General features: G+C 30.2%; 1 non-coding gene across 1 annotated transcript; it reads left to right on the plus strand.

The window, feature by feature from the left end:
• Positions 1 to 12,591: 12,591 nt before the first annotated feature.
• Trnar-ucg lies at positions 12,592 to 12,664 on the plus strand. The gene has a single exon. It is a non-coding gene; the product is annotated as a tRNA-Arg (tRNA).
• Positions 12,665 to 21,198: the final 8,534 nt, after the last annotated feature.

The raw sequence follows: 21,198 nt of genomic DNA on the forward strand, positions 1-21,198 counted from the left end.
CAAACGCTTCTGTACTATATTAATGATTTTCGATATATTACGATATTTTCTCTGTAAAGGACAAAATATCTACATTTAGATATAAAATACTTAGAGTGACAACTCAACTAGAGGGAACGTATGTCTGTGTATAATGAACTACCAGCGTTCATAACATGTTTGCAACACTAGTACAGTTGCCAGATGCGTGAAAACAAAGTAACACAATCTTAAAGCGGCGTAGGCTAAGGCAAAACTCAAGTTATAACTAGGGTAGTCAGTAGTATTGTTGATCATATCCGTATTTCGAATTTTTATTGGAATATTCTATTTTTTTCCTAGACAATTTAATTGATCATCTTTGGTATTAATCGACCCCCTTTCGACCCTCGTGTATTAATCGACCTCTAGAGAACTCTTATCGACCCCAAGGGGTCGATATCGACCACTTTGGGGACTCCTAGACTAGATGTTGCTTTTCGGAGAGATTAGTAAAAAGACAGTTGGATTAACGTAACCGGTTGTGTAACAAAATAACAGAGAGTGCAGAAAGATTACACACAGATTAATAACGGAAGGTCAGCGCTAGAAAGGGGAGATAGCGTTGTCAGATCTGAAGGTTAAAAAGTAGCGTGGGTGTGCTCCAAAAGTAGCGGATTTGAACTGTTTGTAGCCCAAACAATAAAAATGAATTATTTTGGAACTATGCACTTTACTAATGAAATAAGTTTGTTATATATGTATATATATATATGGACATTCCGTGTATCTGCATCAATTTTCTCTAAATCAAAGCGAGTTATTCGCAGGCGAGGCGATTCAATTTTTGAACTTAGACTTAGCGACTACGGCTTTTGTTTTCAGTTTTAAGGCCCTTGTTTCCATTGTATCAAGAACTGTTGTATCAAAATTTAATAACTTTTGGATCACTTATTGGGAGAGAAAATTGGCAATTCCAACAGGATAATGCTGCCATTCGTGCATCAAAGTCAATTAAAAATTGGTAGTAACGGTGCGAACTCAACAAACATCTAGTGTTGCCAGATCTAAAGTTATTAAAACGTAACAAGTTCGATACTCGTTTAATACTTGTTTTAGTACTAAAAAGTACTAAAGAATTAAACGAGTATCGAACATGTTACGTTTCAGTAAAACTATCGTTCATTGCAAATAGAAATATTGAACAAAACTTTAAGTAAGTAAAATAAAAAATATAAAAACATGGCCGACAGTAATGCATTTAATTTCATTACACTTAATTGTATAAATAAATATAAAGTTGTAACGTTTAACAAAGATAAAGATACTTTGCTTCCGTTTTCCATCCATCGTTCGCTCCAGTAGACAATCCACAATTTCACAAGCAAGGTCGCCTCCGTGCTTGTGAAGTTGTGGATTGTCTACTGGAGCGAACGATGGATGGAAAACGGAAGCAAAGTATCTTTATCTTTGTTAAACGTTACAACTTTATATTTATTTATACAATTAAATGTAATGAAATTAAATAAAACTTTATTAGTTTTGTATAATACAAAAAATGTGTTGCGATTTTATATATGAAAAAAGTAGCGTATTTTTAAGATTTGTAGCCTGAAGATAATTATCACTAGCCCAAAAAGTAGCGTGTCGCCCAATTTGAAAATTTTGTAGCGAGGGCACTTAAAAAGTAGCCCAATCCGCTACTTGTAGCCCAATCTGGCAACACTGGGGAGAGTGAAATGAGGTCACTTTGCCCGAGGGGTCAAGAGCGCCACCAACCTTTTATTACGTCAGAAGAACATTACAAAACATCGCGATCGTTGATTCCAACATAGCTTACTAAAACAGTTTTAGATATTCGTCTCGAAAATCACATTCAAATTTTTATACCGAATTTGTTACTATTGAAAAATGAAATTATTTATGATATTCATTATTCCATATGGGTTTGGCAAAGATTATATATAAATAAACATATTTTTGAATTTATTTTTCTTTCCATTAGGTACTAAAATATGGTTTTTCTTTAGAAATAGGTAATTCAATTTCTATGAATGAGTAGATTCGAAATTTTCTTTATTTAATGAGAAATATGGTTTCAAATTGTCATAAATTTCCTTAAAAGTAATTAACTTATTTAAGTAAATTTTATTTTTCATTTTTCACAAGATAAAATAAAAATTCGAAACAGGCAACGCAATCTACAGTATACTGATGTTTCGAGAAATAGCCACCGAATAATCAAAATATAACTTTTTATTATGTTAATTTTATTTTGTTACGTTATATTTAGTAAAAAATCTGAAAAAATATATTCCTGATTATTTATAAAAAAATTATAGATAATTTATTATTATACAATGATTTTTATGAGAAACATTTTCAAATGAAAAAGTTTCGTAGATAAATCAATGTTATAATATCCACTTTGAATTTATCACTGATAAACCAACTTCTAAGGAAAAACCCTCTTATAGGAGTTTCATTTGTTATTCCCTCCAAAAATTTTCACGTTTTCTCTTATAAAAGACGACGAAGCTCACCGAAAAATTAACATTTTCAGCTGCACCAATATAAAAGCAACATGCACATTGTACTCGTAATTTTATTCTCTTCAATTNATTTTAAATACAGTAAATATACAGTAAAAAACATTTAATTGACACTGGATTTAGAAGACGCCTATCTTCAACACACTAAAAGAAGAAAAAAACATAAAAAAATAAAAATTTTCATTAAATTATTTTAATATGTAGATTATTCTTCTCTAATTACAGGAATAGACACTTTCGTCATTCTTTTCGAAAAGTAACACACATCTTGCCGAAGTCGACATTTATATTCGGATTTACATCTTAACCATTTATTCAAACACGATCCTTTTAGACGAAACTGATCATTTATATTTATTCAAAATAAATATAGGTTGAGAATCGTTTATCCGAAACCGAAAGTGTTTGTATTTTGCATCAATGAAATGGGATAGCATTGGGTTAACTATTTTTACTTGTTTTTACGTCAGTTATTTGATACAAGGAAAATTTCTCCACATCTATGTGAGCACATTCTTTAGAATGTATCTACTGTAGACATGTGAATATACTGTATTAAAAAAACAAATTCACATAGATCTGATAAAATAATTTTACATGTATTCACATAGTGGTGTTTTGATCTATTGGAAAGGACGTATGTATTCTGATAAACATACGTTAAAAATTAGAATCGAACTACACTAGAGGAATAGGAAAATGCTACACATTTTGTACATACAGTATTATAATAGTTGACTTGTTAAGTTTATTACATTAGACGTACTTTTCATTACATAATATTTATGTAATAGAAAGCATTTCCGATAAAAATAAAAACACAAAATATCGTGGATATTAGATTTTTTAAAGTCATAAAGAATGCCGAGGCATACTAGGGTGCTACAACAATTTAGGGTTCCGCGAAATATGGTATAGAAAGCGCCGTAATAATTAGTGTATTTCTAAAATCGGAATAAAAACAAGGGTAGCCGCAAGAAAAAAACTTACCAAATTAAGGATGCTACTATAAGGAAAAGGTTAAAAAACATGGAGTAATGCAGGTTTTGATGTTCCTTAATAAATTAATTATTTCAAAATTTTGATGAATTAAGTAATTTAATTAAAATCTTAAATGAAAATAATTTAAATCTGTACAAAGGGAGTAGGAAGGAGTCAAAATCTTAGAGTAAATATTTCCTTTAGCGATTAAAAAAAAAAAATTTATTGAGTAGTTTTAATTCAATAAATTGGAAACAGTTTAATTATGTCATCACAGTCCACATGAAAATCTTTCGATTTTACAAATTTCGCTGCACGTGCTACTTCCTGCTCTCTGAAGCTCTGTATTCTCATACATTAGTTTTTCTTCTCGCGTTTCGTTAAATTTATCACGTCACATTTATCGAAGAATAATTAAAACCGAACTATTTTAAACCAATAATAGCTATTTAATATTTAGAAACTTAAATGTAAAATTATTTTTTACTAAACTTGCTAATGGAATTTGAAATAAAAAGAAAATATGATTTTTTATATTAATTTTTCTGACTTTTTTTCTATTTCTTACATTAATATAACTTTTTTTTTGTTCTAAAATTTTAATGTTTTAGATTAAATTTCTTCTATTAAGAGATTTTATTAATTGTAAATTTATTTTAATTTCATAATTTTTTATATTTTGTAACGGTAAATGCAATAGGCTTATACACAGGGTGTTCCGAAAGGAAGTGGCATTATTTTTACAGCGTGTTCTAGAAACATAGGCGTTTAATGTCCTATAAACAAATTATTTTAGCGCTTGAAGTGCTTAAAGTTCCTGGCCAGCTACACCTTAAATCCTTCTATCGCTGAAACAATGAGTTTGGAGGAAAAATTTTATATATAACACGTTTTTGAATCTCTTAAGCCTTTAGAAGACTAAAAATATTGCTACTTCCTCACGGAACATCCTATATATTTTTGAATATTTGAGTAACGATAATTAATAAATGTTATGAATTGAATTTTTAATCTTTTATTTTTATAAGATGCCATTTTTAGAGTATAATTTCCTCGAGATAAAGTAAGAAAGGTACTTCAATCATATGGAAAATGATATGGAACGGGAAAATTGGACTAAGAATAAAGCTTCATGGATCTTATTCAAGATAATCAATTTTATCTTTAAAAAATGATATACAGTATATTTATAAACCTGAAAAGAAAGGAATTCAATCAACGCATTTTTCCTATCATAACATTTGCAGCAGAAACACGGAATCTGACAAAGCCTGAAACAGACAAAGACGCATGGAACAATCAATGGTGGGCTAACAAGTAGACTGAAAGAGGAATGCATGGATAAGAAAAGATCAAATCTATTAAATGGAAATGGTCTGAACATATTACAAGAAGTATGACAACAGATGGATCAAAATTATATTCCATTAAAATAAGAGAGAGAAAACGAAAAAAAAAAAAAAAAAAGGAAAACCAAACAGGTTATGGAAAAATGAAGTTAGAGAATTTGCAGTAAAGGAATGGGAAAATAAGACAACACTTTGAAAACAATGGAAGTTTTTATGAGAAGCTGGAGACATAGCAATAAGGCTGACCATAACAATAACAAAAAAAATATGCACAGGTTTTTTTTCTTTTGAAGGAAATGTTTGCTTGTATTGCGTTGTAATATTTTTATTCATTTCATGTAAATAGTAATTTTTTTTTGTGCTCTCGTATATTTTATATTTATATTCTGCGTTTAGATATTATCAGCAGATTATAATACATTAGATAGCCTACTATTATTGTAAAATATAAAATGGATAGATTATGCTAAAAATTTTAAATACAGTAAATATACAGTAAAAAACATTTAATTGACACTGGATTTAGAAGACGCCTATCTTCAACACACTAAAAGAAGAAAAAAACATAAAAAAATAAAAATTTTCATTAAATTATTTTAATATGTAGATTATTCTTCTCTAATTACAGGAATAGACACTTTCGTCATTCTTTTCGAAAAGTAACACACATCTTGCCGAAGTCGACATTTATATTCGGATTTACATCTTAACCATTTATTCAAACACGATCCTTTTAGACGAAACTGATCATTGGAAGAGTCTTTAACTATTTCGTAAACGGTTGGACAATAAGCAGAAAATGTGATGTTCCTCTCGTGGATTTCGTGTGGTAGAGAATGCGTAAATCCAACAATTTCGTCGCAACTCGGTTGTTGTGAAAAGGCCGCAATCAGGTAATTCCATTGATCTTTGCTGACAAGAATTTCTGGATATTGACTATTGCAGGCCAAGTCTTTATTTAATCGAAACTGAGCGTCAGAATCCAATATATATTCTTGACGAAAATCGTCAATGCTATAGGAAATAATAAAGAAAACAATTATAATATAATTATGTCAGCAGAATTAAAATTGGTTAATTAATATAGAATTACTATATTTAGAAAATAATACTTACTCGAATAGGAATCTTTTATTATTAGAATTGTCTAATACAAAAGTGTGGGTTGTAAAAATTGAAGAGAATAAAATTACGAGTACAATATGCATGTTGCTTTTATATTAGTGCAGCTGGAAATGTTAATTTTTCGGTGAGCGTCGTCGTCTTTTATAAGAGAAAACGTGAAATTTTTGGAGGGAATAACAAATGAAACTCCTATAAGAGGGTTTTTCCTTGGAAGTTGGTTTATCAGTGATAAATTCAAAGTGGATATTATAACATTGATTTATCGACGAAACTTTTTTATTTGGAAAGGATTCTTGTAAAAAGATTGGATTTCTAATTGATGTTTTAGTAAATATTACTTTATCAAATATATAATTTGAGAAAATAAGTACAGTGGGTAATCGGTTAACGAACATAATCCGTTCCAAGACTTTGTTCGCTATCCGAATTGTTCGTTAACCGATTATCGATTTACCGTAGGTTTTAATGGTAATTTAATTAATTCGTTCTGGAGACCCCAACAAATAAAAAATATGTATTGATACTTACTTACTACGTTTATTTATATGTAATAATAAAACTACATACATACATAGTCTTGCGTTTTTATTAGTCATGTTTTTTCCGTTTGAAAGGGTTAAAGAATCTGTCTAATGTCGATTGCTTTTCTCTCTTCTTCACGATTTTTCGTAAGTAATTAATAGCATTTTAATTGTAGAGACCCCGAAGCCTCAACCTGGTTTGGATGCCATTCTAAGACCGTTGTTCTGACATCCTCCCACTTCTACAAAGGATCTTTAATAACAGATATCGGCATTAATCCTCTTTTTTCAGAAGAAAACGTATCTCGCCGAGTTTCTTGGTGTTCTTCATTCAAGAGTTCTTGGCGTTCTTCTGTCGTCAGATCCGTTTTAGGTTACATTACGAACTCTTCGATGACCTGTTTACCTGTTACTGTAGACCTGTTTACGCCATATTGCCCAGCAACATTAGGAATCTTCTGCTCACTCTCTACCTTTGCTATTATACTCTCACCTTTCGAAAAGAAAAGCAGACGCGAAACTTAACGAGTGTCTACCCGACAGTCTCGCGAATACACAAAAGAATTGTTTTGTCAGAAAAATAAAAGGCTGGAATTTACAAGGGAGAATTTCAAAGTTGGGAGGAATACTATCCGATCGGTATATACCGGCTTGAGCGTCGATGTCGACGTCTCCCACACTCCGAAAAGTTTCGAATTGTTGCCCGAAGACAAGGGAAGACCAATCGGTATTCATTATTTTACGTCGCTTCTTCTTGTGTTTGTTCTGTGGGGTGTTCGTTGTCCGAACATAAAAATCCATCGCGAAAGTGTTCGTTATCCGATCTGTTCGTTAACCGAATACAGTACAGTGGGTGATCCCCACTGTACTGTATTCTGATTATCAGGAGAATTGGATTTTATTTTTCGAACGTTTAGCATATTACAGATATTACCGGTCTCAAGTTTGTTTTTGTTTAACCTTGAAAAATTGTAAATAATACATTTTATGAGTTGTAGAAAATAAAACTCTAATTTTAATTAAAAAGTGTAAAAAAGAACCGTAAACTGAACGAAAAATATAATTAAATTTAAAAGCGAATTCGAACCTGCATTTTCATTGCGTAAAAATCTCAGCCTTGCGAACTCTATCTATGGAATATTCAATGGAAAAAATATACAAAAATTCTTTTTCTTTTCCAAGTCATTTTTCGTTACTTTTCCAAAAATTCGTTTCTACACAAAATTATATGTAAATTTTTAAAAGGATTTTATAACCAAAGCGAATAATCAGCGAAAAACACAATCCAAGTTGACTTTATGACTGATAGACCAATTATTAAAAGGGAAAACTTTATGTGGATTATTTTAGGTTATAATTTCCTTGCAGAATTTCATACTATCTTAAAAAAAGTGTAATTACTGAAAATTAATATAAAAACCACTAGTATAAAATAATTGGTTTGTTCATTTTTTATCACTTGCATATTAAACAATACTATTTATTTTCCAATAATTTTTGTTATGAAAATGAGAAGCCTTTGAAAGAAATTGACTTATTCTTTCGTGAAAGGAGGAAATTTATTTTAAAATTTTAAAAATTAATAAAACTTCAAAAAATATTAAAAGGAAAACAATTAACTTTTACATTAATTAGCCTTAGAATGTCAGAATGGAAAAGAAACGTTCCAATGTCTTTAGTTCTCTTGTCTTAACACAGGTTTCATGAATTTTTAAGAAGAGGATTAATGCCGATATCTGTTATTAAAGATCCTTTGTAGAAGTGGGAGGATGTCAGAACAACGGTCTTAGAATGGCATCCAAACCAGGTTGAGGCTTCGGGGTCTCTACAATTAAAATGCTATTAATTACTTACGAAAAATCGTGAAGAAGAGAGAAAAGCAATCGACATTAGACAGATTCTTTAACCCTTTCAAACGGAAAAAACATGACTAATAAAAACGCAAGACTATGTATGTATGTAGATATTTACGATAAATGTGTTGTCTGTGTACAGAATAAAGTACATAAATAATTACCATAGAGATAATTGTCAAAACTCCCCTTATAGCAGTATATACTGAAAGTGTGATCTCTTAGCTTGTTTTATTTTTGAACAATAATATTAAAACTTTATTACACCGTTAATTAAATTAATGTAATATTCGTGCATCATGATGAATAGATAAAAATGTATTATGTTTTAAATTATTGATTAAATCAAAATTAAGTAATCATTATAACTTGCCATTGATACAGTACATACAGTGTGGTGTATATTATACTTTATTCATAACATTTCAATTCCATATATTTAGTTTCTCTTCTTATATTTTTCTTCTATTTTCATTTTTCTACATTCCACTTTTTCTTTTACTTATTTTTAACCTGTGAGAAAATATAGATAATGTATCAACATGCGTTGAATTATAAACGGAATATTAATCTATTTTGTTTAATTTTGATAAAAATTAAGAATTATCAACTTCAAAATTTTCTTGGGAATAAATACAGTAATTTAAAGAAAATATTTTTAGTAATATATCCGTCTGTATATATGTATAAATACATAGAAATAAACCTATAAATTATATTTAAAAAAAACAAATTTGAAGTTAGTAATACAGTAGAACCTCGAAAACTCGGCCTAATGTGGACCGAAGGGTGGCCGAGTTTGTGAAAATGCCGGGTTATCGGGAATGGGGTTAAAAAAAATAAGTACGAGTGTTTCCTCAGAAAATACTGTACTGTACTTGTATGTATTGTTTACTTGAGAATATAACAGAGAATAAACTGCCCAAATACCCTTAAACAAAGGAAAAGTACGTCCTTTATGAAGGCATAGAGCCTTTACTACATGAAAATGAAAATTAATGAATACACTGTGTACAGTAATTTACCTGATAAGACAGACATCAGAAAAATACTTTATGAGAGCTTTTATACTTTTATAAAGCTGTCTATAATGAAAATTAATTAACTAAGGATTTTTTGCCCTGCCAGGGTGTGGCCGAGTTATCCGGAGTGCCGGGTTATCGAGAGCCGAGTTTTCGAGGTTCTACTGTAACAGATTTTAAAATCTTTATATAGTTGAGTATTTTTTAAGGCTGAATTATAATTTAAACTTTAATTTCGATAAATAAAAATAATAATCTGTATGATTGCAGACAGATTAATATTTTTTAATATTTAGATTTAAGAAGTTTAAAGGATTTAGTCGTGTATTGTCAGATGAAGTTTGTACAGAAAAGCTTATCCTAGCAGCAGTAGAGGATTAACCGATAGGCGCACTATGTCCTCCTCGTCTCGAGAGGCCTCAAAAATTACATAGCAAAAAGATAATATGCCCGTAAAAATTTAATGAACGGTTAAAAAGTATATATTTTACATCCGGTGAGAACAGTGATATAACTCATAAATTAACGATTTTGATGCTTTTTTAATAAAAAAACTTTTATACCTAGGGCCTTAATCTTAAATGATAATTAATAAATTATAGACTCTATCAGAAACTTTTAATTACTAAATTCCCTTTAAGCACATCTTGTGTGTGTGTGTGCAGTACTTATATAGGCAAGTGCTAGATTGAATGGAAAGGACATATATATTGCTCATATTCATTAAAATTTTCAAATTACTAAATTCCAAAATATACGAACATGAAACTTCTAAAAAACATATTTATGACAAGTAATTTAAATGTTTTTCTATAGTAATTCATATTATCTATCACTTGGCTCTTTAATTTCATTTATGTTAAAGCCGAATTGATAAAGCATTGTATAAACAGTTTGATTTTTGGAGTTAATAATTGTGAATAATAATCGACCACTATACTAATTTAGAATTACTAAACTAACAACAATGATAAAATTTATTATGGCTTAAAAGACTGATATCAAAAATCAATATTTACTTCGTTATTGATTTTTAAAGCATTAAATAAATCTTTATATTAGATATTAATTTGATTTGAATCATAAAATATATATATATATCACATTATCACGTGTATTCCTATTCTTCCAGAGTCACATTCAGTTTATCCAAGATTTGCGAAAATTAAAGCATCACTTGGATGCGCTAATTATTGATTCGATTTGGTGTAATGATAATGAAAATTTACGCGTGTGATTTACCTTATAATAATGGTTTATCGATGAAACATTTCTTATATCTCTTATGTATCTCTTTAATGTATGTAAAAAAACGTAAAAAAAGGGTACAAGAAACTTTTGACTCATTCCTCCCGTGTGTGAGAGAGAATAAAATAAATCATCATTGAAATTACATTAAAATTAAATTAAAGAAAAGTCAGTGTTAATTTAAGCCAAGCATTTAATAATTATACTGTATTAAAATTTTTATTTTATTATTAGCATTAATTAACTTTTAATCTTATGTTTTAAAGATGTAATTATTGATAATTATAAATTATATTAATAATTATCATCTGAATTCATATTTATTAATTAGAACTATATAATTTGGAATTTTCTGCTTTAAAAAATGCTGTAATTTCTAATTTGTAACNTTGTCATTCTGCAAAAGGAACCATACAGTCAAGTCGAAACTGAAGTAGATGACGAAGGAAATCAATATTTAAAAAATGTATAATTTGTTATAATATAATAGATGCAAAGTATGAAGTTAATGTAGGATTTTTGAAAGCATCTGTAATATTGTAGTTAATTTACATATTTATTTTGCCAATAGATCGCTGACTTTTCTATATTTTGAGAATTTTATTATTGATAATCATTGTTCCTCAGTAGTATATTCCTTTCATCATCATCTACTGTTGAAAATGTATATTTAACATGTCTACATAGCTTTGTAATATACTCTCTAATCTAAGATTAAATATAGTTAAAATGTGTATTTAATTTTAATAACGACGTAAAATTATAGCAGTAATTCTTTTAATTTATAAGAAATTAAATAATGAGTGTACAGCTTATAGATTTTTATATAATTGTAAATACTCTTGCTTCTTATCTAGATTAATGGTTGATGTAGTCCAGGGATGGCTAACTGTACAGACTTATCACACCGTGTAGGTTAAATGTAGGCTACAGTACAGTACTTAACTGCAAGGTGTGTTAAGTCTACACGCTTAACAAAATCAAGAAGTAGAAATTTTTACATGTATCATTATTTGCTGAAGAGGAAGAGCATGTTATATGTTACACGTCTAATGTTAAATAGTTAAGTGTACTTGTTATTCAGAGCCGGTCCTACCATAGAGCGAAAGGAGCAGCCGCTCCAGGCGCTAAGTCCTAGGAAGCTCCTCAGTGGAAAAGAAAATTAAAGGATATAAATTTGGGGCAACCAAGGGCAGTAGAGTAGCGAGGGGGTGCAAGGAGATGTATCAAGCACCGGGCGCCACTCGCAGAGGGGCGCCCAAATGGTCCCCAAGACAAACTATATGTGTTTCTGGAGGGGACGCCAATAAAGTGTCGTGTCCCGAGCGCCAGTTATGTTCGCTACGCTACTGACCAACGGGGCGCCATAATAAAATCTCGCTCCATCCTAAAACTCGCCTCGGGCCGGCACTGTTGTTATTGCAAACGTACATTTTACATAACATACTTAGTAATTGATAAAAACAAAGAAAAGAATATAAAGCCTCCAAATAAGAGGGAAAGAATTGCAGAGATATATCTAAAAATATGTTATTTTCCAAAAATATCTGCAGGAACCTCATGCTGTTGATGAGGTGACATGTTTTGTAACTCCCCAAGTGATGTTAAAATATATAATAAAAATATTGTTTAATATACCACAGATTTTTAAATTGTACCGGTTATTTTTTTTATTAAATTAGAAATAAAGAAGAAAAAAATAAGTAAAATTAGTGATTAAAATGAATTACATTTTTACAGTATTAAATAAAGGTATATTATTTATTAAATTAAGTTTTATTAGGGAAAAGTCTTTGGAGGGAAATTACAGAGAAGTCTTCTTTTGATGAGATTAATTAGAGGAGAAGTGAGAGAAAATCTCATCAATTGATGCAATCAAGACGATGGGATTTCGTTGATCTTATCAAGCTTAAGATGGAAAAGCAAAATGGAGTTTGAGAGTAATAGACATAAATAGAATCCCACGAAACATTTATGACGTAGTCCGCGTGGCCTAACGGATAAGGCGTCTGACTTCGAATCAGAAGAATGCAGGTTCGAATCCTGTCGCGGACGAATTTTTCTTTTTCTTTTACATTTATTATTTTTTCTTATTTTTTCTATTTATTATTAATTTAAAAAAGCTTTCGTACATTTTAATAATTGTTTTCATTAATTAATAAACATTTAATTGAAAATCAAGCTATATAAATTGGTATTTAAAGGAAAATTCCAATAAAATTTGAACTATTTGCTGCTCCAAAAACTAATACTATAAAAAAAATCAAGCAACNAATCTCTATATAGAAGTAGTACCAGTAAACATTAATAAAATTAATTTTCTCAATAGGTGCACATATTTATATATATAAATATTCCTTTCTTCTCCGCTAACGACTAAATTAATCAAACAAGAGCTGCTTAGTTTTCTCATCTCTTAGATTAATTTATTAAAATTTATAATTATTCGTTAATCTTTACGATACAATTATTGGCTAATTTTAATTATTTTACAGTTTTATTTTGAAAAATTACACGTTTTTCTTTAATAAGCAATACTGATACCAGATGTCGCTCTAAAAGAAAGAAAGGAAAAAAAAACTTTTTCGTATTTAAAATTTTAAAAAAATTCCCTAAATTTCAACATTAAACGATTTTTTTTATAAATTAAAGTATATTTATAAATATAATATAATATTTTTAAAATTGGTGTTTTTTTTTAATTAAATAAATAGCTCAGTTTAAATTCTAATTGATTTAGCGCCATACAGATGGCGCCACGCGAGAATACGAGGAAAGAAAAGTTTCGATTTTATTTTTGGTTTTTCCAGAGAAAAATCATTTAAAAGGTGACGTCATCTGACAAGAGGAATGTAACAATAACCACCAGTTAGATGTAAAAGATAAGAGATTGTGCCGAAAAGACTCGGATGACTGAACTTTCAACAGATGTAGCTTGAAATTAATGATTGGCTATGTTTAGTCTAAAGGAATGGAGTTCTTCTTTTGTGAAGAAATACGAGATCGTCGATATATTTTTATCTTGTGACAGTTGTTGATGACTTGTCAAATATTCTCTTCATAAATAGCTTTTAAGGAATCTCCACTCAAGAATTTTAAATGGTATTTCGTCCCCCTTCCCCCCTTTTTTAAAAGAATAAAGTAAATGCCTTCGTCTACTAAATAATTCATTATTGAATTAAATCATACGTTTGAAAACTATGAGACAAATACTGAATTATTAATTCATTGTTAATTAATTCTTGGTGAGCTCTTTTTAAATTTTTAATCTCTTCCAAGAATAAACGTGTAATTACCTTTTTTTAAAAAAAANATTCTGTAAGAAGTATTTTATTTATAAATTTCATCAGCTTGAATATTCTTTAAATCTTAAAGTTAAAAAAATATATATATATATTAAGGAAGCGTTTAATAATCTTGCTATTTTGTAAACAACTGAAAAAATAATTTTATTGAATTTTTTTATACGTTTTAAAATTTATTTTATTATAATTTCAAAGAATTTTTAAGATTTATAAACCTATATGAATACAGGAGCGCATATTACACTGTTTAAATCACTGGAAATATGCGTAATTTGCTTGCTAAAACGCAAAAACTTATATATTTTATACATAAAATAATTAATATTATGCATTATAACTATTAACAGAAATTAATTTAATGATTTTAAAACAGAACTAAGTGGTAGTTAGTTAACAGTTAATTTAATAGCCTAGAAAGTATCTTTCTTGCAAGCTTCTGTAAACAAGCAGAGAAAGCGCACAGTTAAATGTAATTTTCTATATATATAGATATTATTATCTAATATTCTAGCTAACTTTTATTGTAGCAGCGTAAATAGTATTCCTGTAGTAACATCATTTAACGAAGGTCAATACAATTGTTGGACAAAGTCATTTGTCACTAGAGAGTAGTGGAAAAACAAGGACCACTAATTGTTGTTCCACCACCTTCCTAATGACCGGCTATTTATTTTCACGGCTGCACTACAACAATAAAAATCCTCCAGAAATGCTAGCGGGAAAAAGGGGAGGGGAAAAAAACTTTTTAAAATACTATGCAAGGTTTTAAACAACGTTACGATAGGCAAGAATGGACATCAGGTAACTATATCTTGGAAGGGCTTTCAGTCAGGTTAGGTGGAACAAAATAGAAGGAAGACGTGAAATTTTTACTCAAACATTGGTTTGACCCGAACGAAAATATTTTCAGTGTTGGATTGTATAGTGTTACCGGTGGTGGGAAAAGAACTAAATCTAATCCCTAAGCCATTGTCATTCTGCAAAAGGAACCATACAGTCAAGTCGAAATGCTGCGAGGAGTCCATTTCCTGTTTTTGAGAAATTTTTTCTTTTTTCTTATTTTTTTTTTCTGTCTCTTCCGGAAAAACGTGCTGTAATAAGGAGCGTGTTAACTGACTTCTTGGCTGTCCAACTTCCCGATGACTTTCATTCGTCACTTCAACTACTCCCCCCACATTTGTTCCCTCTTATTCTTACATACAACATTTTACTTTCATTCGCTGCTTCATATATTCTCTTCAGATATATATATACGTTCCTTTCTCTCTCCGTTTATTGCTTTTAATTTTGAATTAATTTGAATTTTATTTAACTATATAATAAAATGACTTATTTTTAAATTATTTAAGCAAAAATTAAACGAAAATTGTATGTAAAAATTCCGGAAAAAAAGTTATACGTCATATAATTTGTGGAAAATGTTAGGGAATTATTAAATTTACAGCTTAAAAAAAATAGAATTTAGGGTATTAAATATATTATTTTGCGATATTAAATCGATTTTTAATTCTTTCTACTTTATTTTAGAATATTTTAAATTTTTTTAATCGTTTGACTAATTCAAAAATTGAATTTACGATAGTTTAAATGGGTTTAAAGTTTAATTGATTTTATTATTAAAAACTGGAAATATTTTAAAATAATTTTTTTGTGTTTTCCATGTTTGTACTTTAATACTTTAATATAGACGACGTCTTAACGTTAAAAAAAGGTCATCCTAATTTAAAATCCGTTGTCATAAATGAAGTAAACGTCTTTAAACACGAGTCGCGTTCTTTCACAACTATTTCAAGTTCCTCAACTTCAATCTCCACATTGTACAGTGGTATCGAAGATACGCCTGAACTCAACCTAAATCAAGTATACATGAAAAATGGTTGTAGTCTTGAACATCGCTCTATGGTGATTTATGGACGATGGATACCAGACTAGTACTGGAACGTTGGATGGGAATAGGAAACACTCAACTTACTGCGGATACACTTAATTTGGACTCCTAATTACAAGGAGTGGGTACGCTTAATGGGCTAGGGGAGAGAACTGTTGTCTCGCTTCATTGGAAAGAACTACTTAATGTTGTTAGTTGTGTCTTCCACTTCTGTCATTTGCTGCTTTGGCCCAAAACGTATGCAGGGTAATTAAATCGTTCATGGAACACCATTAACATTGTCAGCTTTCCTCTAGTCGGAATTCCGATTTTCTGCCCCTCCACCTCCTCGGTACCCTGTCCTTTTCACACACCAACTTGTTTATTGTGGGTGTAAGAGTAACTGTATGGAATGGTTCTGACTTATAGAAGGCTAGACATCTGCCTTCATTCATCAAACAGCTTCCTTTGTCTTGTGTCTGCTCAAAGCTGTGGTATTTGTCACCTCTAGAAAAAAATTTTTTAACGGCTCTGTGAATTGTTCTCTTTTTTTATATTTATTTGATAGATCGAATAATTTAACTTTCGACCGTAAATTCTTATTTTTCATTTTAAATTCTTTTCGGCGCATATTTAGGCCTATAGAAGACAATACTTTATTCATAAGAAACACAAGGAATTAATTTTCTTAAAATAATCAATTGCTATAATTTTTAAAGTCGTCACTAGATGACACCGCCGAAGCAGTTAAGCAAATAATTCTTATCCGTTTCAGTTTAAAAACCATGGCGAATTAACCAATAAGGTTATTTAAATTTTTTAAAATACGTTAATTATAAATTACATTTTTATATATAATTACGAGTTATTTTTAAAATTTTTAAATAATAAATTCCTTATAGGTATGCTATCAGTTGAGTAATTCTAACAAATTACTGTATGAAAAACACTACCTGAAAATGGGGTGTGTCTTATATGCCGACATATATATAGTAAATGTATAGTTGTTTATACTTGAATATTTATTATTATTCAATAAAGTAGATCAGAAGTGTATTAATTTTTAAAATTTTTAATGCCTTTGGAAAATGGGCTACATCTTATACGTCAGCAAAAACTGTATTTTATGTTAACTTTAAAAAGTATAAAGTATACCAAAAGGAGTTTAAGGCGTTGCTGCCTCTTCTATCACTAATCACGTTTAAAAGTAAAAGATGAAATAAAAATAATTGTCATAAAAATTCGGCAAAAAAAAAATAATAAAAAAACAAAGATTGACAGTCTTTAAATTTGAATATATATAATTTTTTTTTTCTTTCTTGACAACATTTTATATATTGTAACCATATTTCTGTGGTAAAGTTTCCCATTCTAAACAAAGAACCAATTTCAATATTATCTGTCGTAAAACAGTTCATATCTACTCTTCTAATCTGAACGTCAAGTCATAAAGAGAGAAACAGTTGCGGAGATATTTTTCATCTGAGCATTATTAATACCGAGATGGGTGCATTTTTACGATCACAAATCTACTTGTTGGCGCCTAATGCGGTATTAGTTGTAACAAAAGTCATTTTTAACAGTGGTTGAAAAGAATTAAAATTTAAGATATTATTCCAAGGAGAAGTGGACATAATAAACAAGTTACTATTGAATTATTTTATCCGTAAATGAATACTTTTTCCTAGGCTCTGACCATGTATCGATTGCTTCCAACTCGGATGGAAGAGGGTTCGAATTCTTAGAAAATCCTCAGGAATATTGTGATAGAGAGAAATATAAAACATTAGAAACTCCCATTTTAAATTAATTTATTCAAAACACTTTAATTTTATATTTTTTTAAGGGTTCAAAGAATGCAATACTGTTTACTAAGATGTTGTAGTACTTACGCGATGTCATAGGGAAGATTGTTTACTTAAATCATAAAAAATCGGTTAAATTAAGAGTAATTTCATATTTGAGCGACGTCTACATTCTAAATATGTAATATAAAACACCATAAATATCAAGCAAAACTGGTAAAAACAGAAAGAATGGTAACTTTATATCGCCGTATTCCCAACAGGTTGACATTCGAAAAGCGATTGGTGTCGTATAACAACTTTAAAAACCTTTTTTCATTCAAAGACGGTGCACGTGCGATTTCGTAGCACCCCAACGAGAAACCCCATGGGGATAGATGAGATTTTATCCAAAGGTATGTCGTATAAAATAAAAAAAACCTAAAAAAAATCGGAAATTTGTACAAGTTTTCAGTTCCTACAACTCGAGATTACAAGAAAGGGAAAAAAGAAGAGGACACCCAAAAAGGGGGCATTGAAAAAGACGACAGGGGATGTAAGTTAACGAGTATGTGGGGGTGTCTAAGAAATGGGGAGGAATCCCCACAATGTCCCGTTATCGGGTTTCTGCGTCTGCCGTCTTTTCTCTAGACAATTGGCAAAATTAGATTGTCTTATTCTGGCTATTTGCAGTCTGTGGAATTGAGCAATTCCCAGGTCCCGAAGGTCCGGCGAAGTCTGGATATTTGCTACTGATACCTCAGGCCCTTCTCCGATCATCCTTCAACCTCATAAGTTCCACCCAAGAAACAAACTGTTACATGTATGTGGTCATTCTTAATCTTACTTATTAACCGCTAGATTTAAGAAACTCAAAAGTCTTCTTTCTTACAACCAAGCAGAAGTCTTAAGTTAAGAAATCCTGTTTAAAATATATAGCTTAGAGCTAATAACCTTAAAATATAAGCAGGTGACAATATACTCTCTACTCAAATGTACTTGGCTCTCATTCTACCCTCTTCTTCTTCAAATGATTTTCTTTGATGTATCAAATTTAGGAACTTTTATACCGAAAAGGCACTAAATAATTCTTCATAATCTGTATAAATTATTATGTGTGGATGTCATCTTCTTATGTCTTTATGGGAGTACTCTAGAAAAGAGGATATGAATACTTTGCCAGGTATATGAGTTCAGTAATTCTATCTAAAACTATAGGAGATGCGGTGGTTCTATTGTTTGTTATATTGACGTCATCCGATGACATTTATTTTCGCACTTAATCACCCAGATCGCGTCATAAATAACACGGGCTGTGTGATGTTCGACATTGTTGAAATTTCGCGAAGACACTGATGGATAGATGCCTGTTTACTATGTAGAGTAATACATTCAAACATTCCCGACTGATATCCGTAAAGCTGAGATATAAATGACTAAAGTCGTCTGTACCGAAAGAAAAACTCTTATAATAAATTATTCCATGTAATTATATGAAACAAGTGCGTTAAGGCATAGCTGAACTTTAGGTATGGTACCGAAGAAAAGCTGAAGAATTCTCATCAATAATATATAAACTTCTTTTTGGGTCCTTTAACTGTTAAAGAGCTGTAAACATTAATAGTTTCTACTAAATTTAGTAGCTACTGCACTTATATTTAAGAGAATTATAACAGTTCTTTGCCCATTTATTTATAAGACAAGGTGGGAAAAAAGTGTATATGGGTCGACTAGTTTGTTAGAAGAGGTTTATCACACCTTTCTGTTTTAAGTAATTATCATTTTAAATTGTTAAACGTTGTAAGAAAACAAAGAAATTAATTGCAAATTGTACGAAGACGATTGTAGCTCTTGTATTTGAGAAATCTTCCATTCGTTAAGATGTAGTTCCATTTGCTTTAGCGTTAAGACGATGGTCAAGTTGGAAAAGTTCACGAAATTAAAATTTGTTACCGAGAGAAACCGCGTTATCGCTCTGACAGTATGAAACGTGTAGGTAGACTCTATAAATAATTTTATTTATTGTCATAACTAGTCTCGAGACGCCAGCATTAGTCGCAGCGAGTTAACAAGATTACTACATGACTGACGATATAGTAGGTGACAAATAGGGACGTCATTTCCGTCCGAGTGACTTTTCTACGTCACTTCCGCCTCCGGGACACTTTCATGTGGTTCGGGAGAGTTCGTAAATCAACAAAGACGGTCTACTTTTACGAGATGTCCGTGTTTACAGGACAGTGGACAGAGGACATCTTTTACGGCCAGTGTTTGTCCAGTGACGGTGGCATAAAATTTTTTGTAGTAGTCCGACGGGCGCGGATGAACGGCGCATGTGCGGAAGTAGAAAATTAGCCGAATTAATTCTATTTTTTTTTTTTTTTTTAATTAGTTAACTTCCTCAAGAAAGAATTAGCAAAGAATTTCTCTTTTCTGACCATCAGTCCCCCCCCTTTTTATACAGTTTAAAAATGTTAAAAGTTTCCACCTCTAAAGATCATTTTTACTTCTATTGTAAGGTCTCTAGAATACGTTGCATTTGGATTTTGTCCAGAAAAGTTTCCTTAGAACGTTTCTATTTTATTGCTTTGTTTAAGTTTAAAACGTATTTCTTTCTTCTTAAGTTGAGCATGAAATTCTAAATTATCTCTGTTGTTTATCAGTTATGTGCAGTTAATAATTATAAAATAAAAAATATGTTGCATATATACATATACACTACTATTATTATTAGTGTGAAAAAATTTGTTGATATATAATCATTAATTATGGAATATTTGTGAAGAATAGTTAAGTATATAGCTTTTAAAGAGCTTTCAATTTCAATAAAATTATTATATGTGAAATTTTAAATAAGTCTTTAAAATTTCCCATTATTGAACCTTCAAAGCAACTATCACTTCCTCTTTACTTTTCAGGAAATCTGTTTCAGTACATTCGGTGGTCTAATTTCTTTCAAAGTTTCTCACTTGGATTAACTTGTAGATTTTGGACCACACAGTAAAAAGTTTGCATTCTCGAACTATTTCTTCACAATAGGAATTATATTATATGATTAATAAAAATAGTAATCATCCTCAAAGTGGTGCCATAACATGGATAATTTATCCAGAATGTTTGTAAGTCGTGAATTTGTCAAAATAACCAATGATCTAAATACATTATTGAATATTATGCTTAAGCAAGAAGACGAAATGAAAGTTTTTAACAGTATATTTAAATGCTTATTTTGTACGTATTAAATATTGATTAATTAATTACATTATATATAAGACAAAGTACAGTAATACCCCGACTTACGCTACACCGACTTACGCGAACCCGGAGTTACGCGATTTTCAAATCTCGTCGATTCGTCTTTTGTTTGAGCGCCACAAAACCCTTGATTACTTACTCCCCCCACACTATTGTTCAGCATACATGTTCGGACGTGTCGCGCGGAATCCACACATAGCTACAATTTATTTTGTGTTATTTATTTCTGTGTTTGTTATATCTACGGAGACTCGAGAGACTCTACTATGTCATCCAAACGAAGTAGAACTAATTCTTCTGCATCAAACAAGAAAAGAAAAACTTTATCTTTGGAATGTAAAGTTAACATTGGGTATGTTCGTAAAGTCGAACGAGTTA

The sequence above is a fragment of the Centruroides sculpturatus genome, unplaced genomic scaffold, assembly GCF_000671375.1.
Source record: "Centruroides sculpturatus isolate CEXI.00-Female unplaced genomic scaffold, Cexi_2.0 scaffold139, whole genome shotgun sequence".
In the NCBI taxonomy this organism is placed as follows: domain Eukaryota; kingdom Metazoa; phylum Arthropoda; class Arachnida; order Scorpiones; family Buthidae; genus Centruroides; species Centruroides sculpturatus.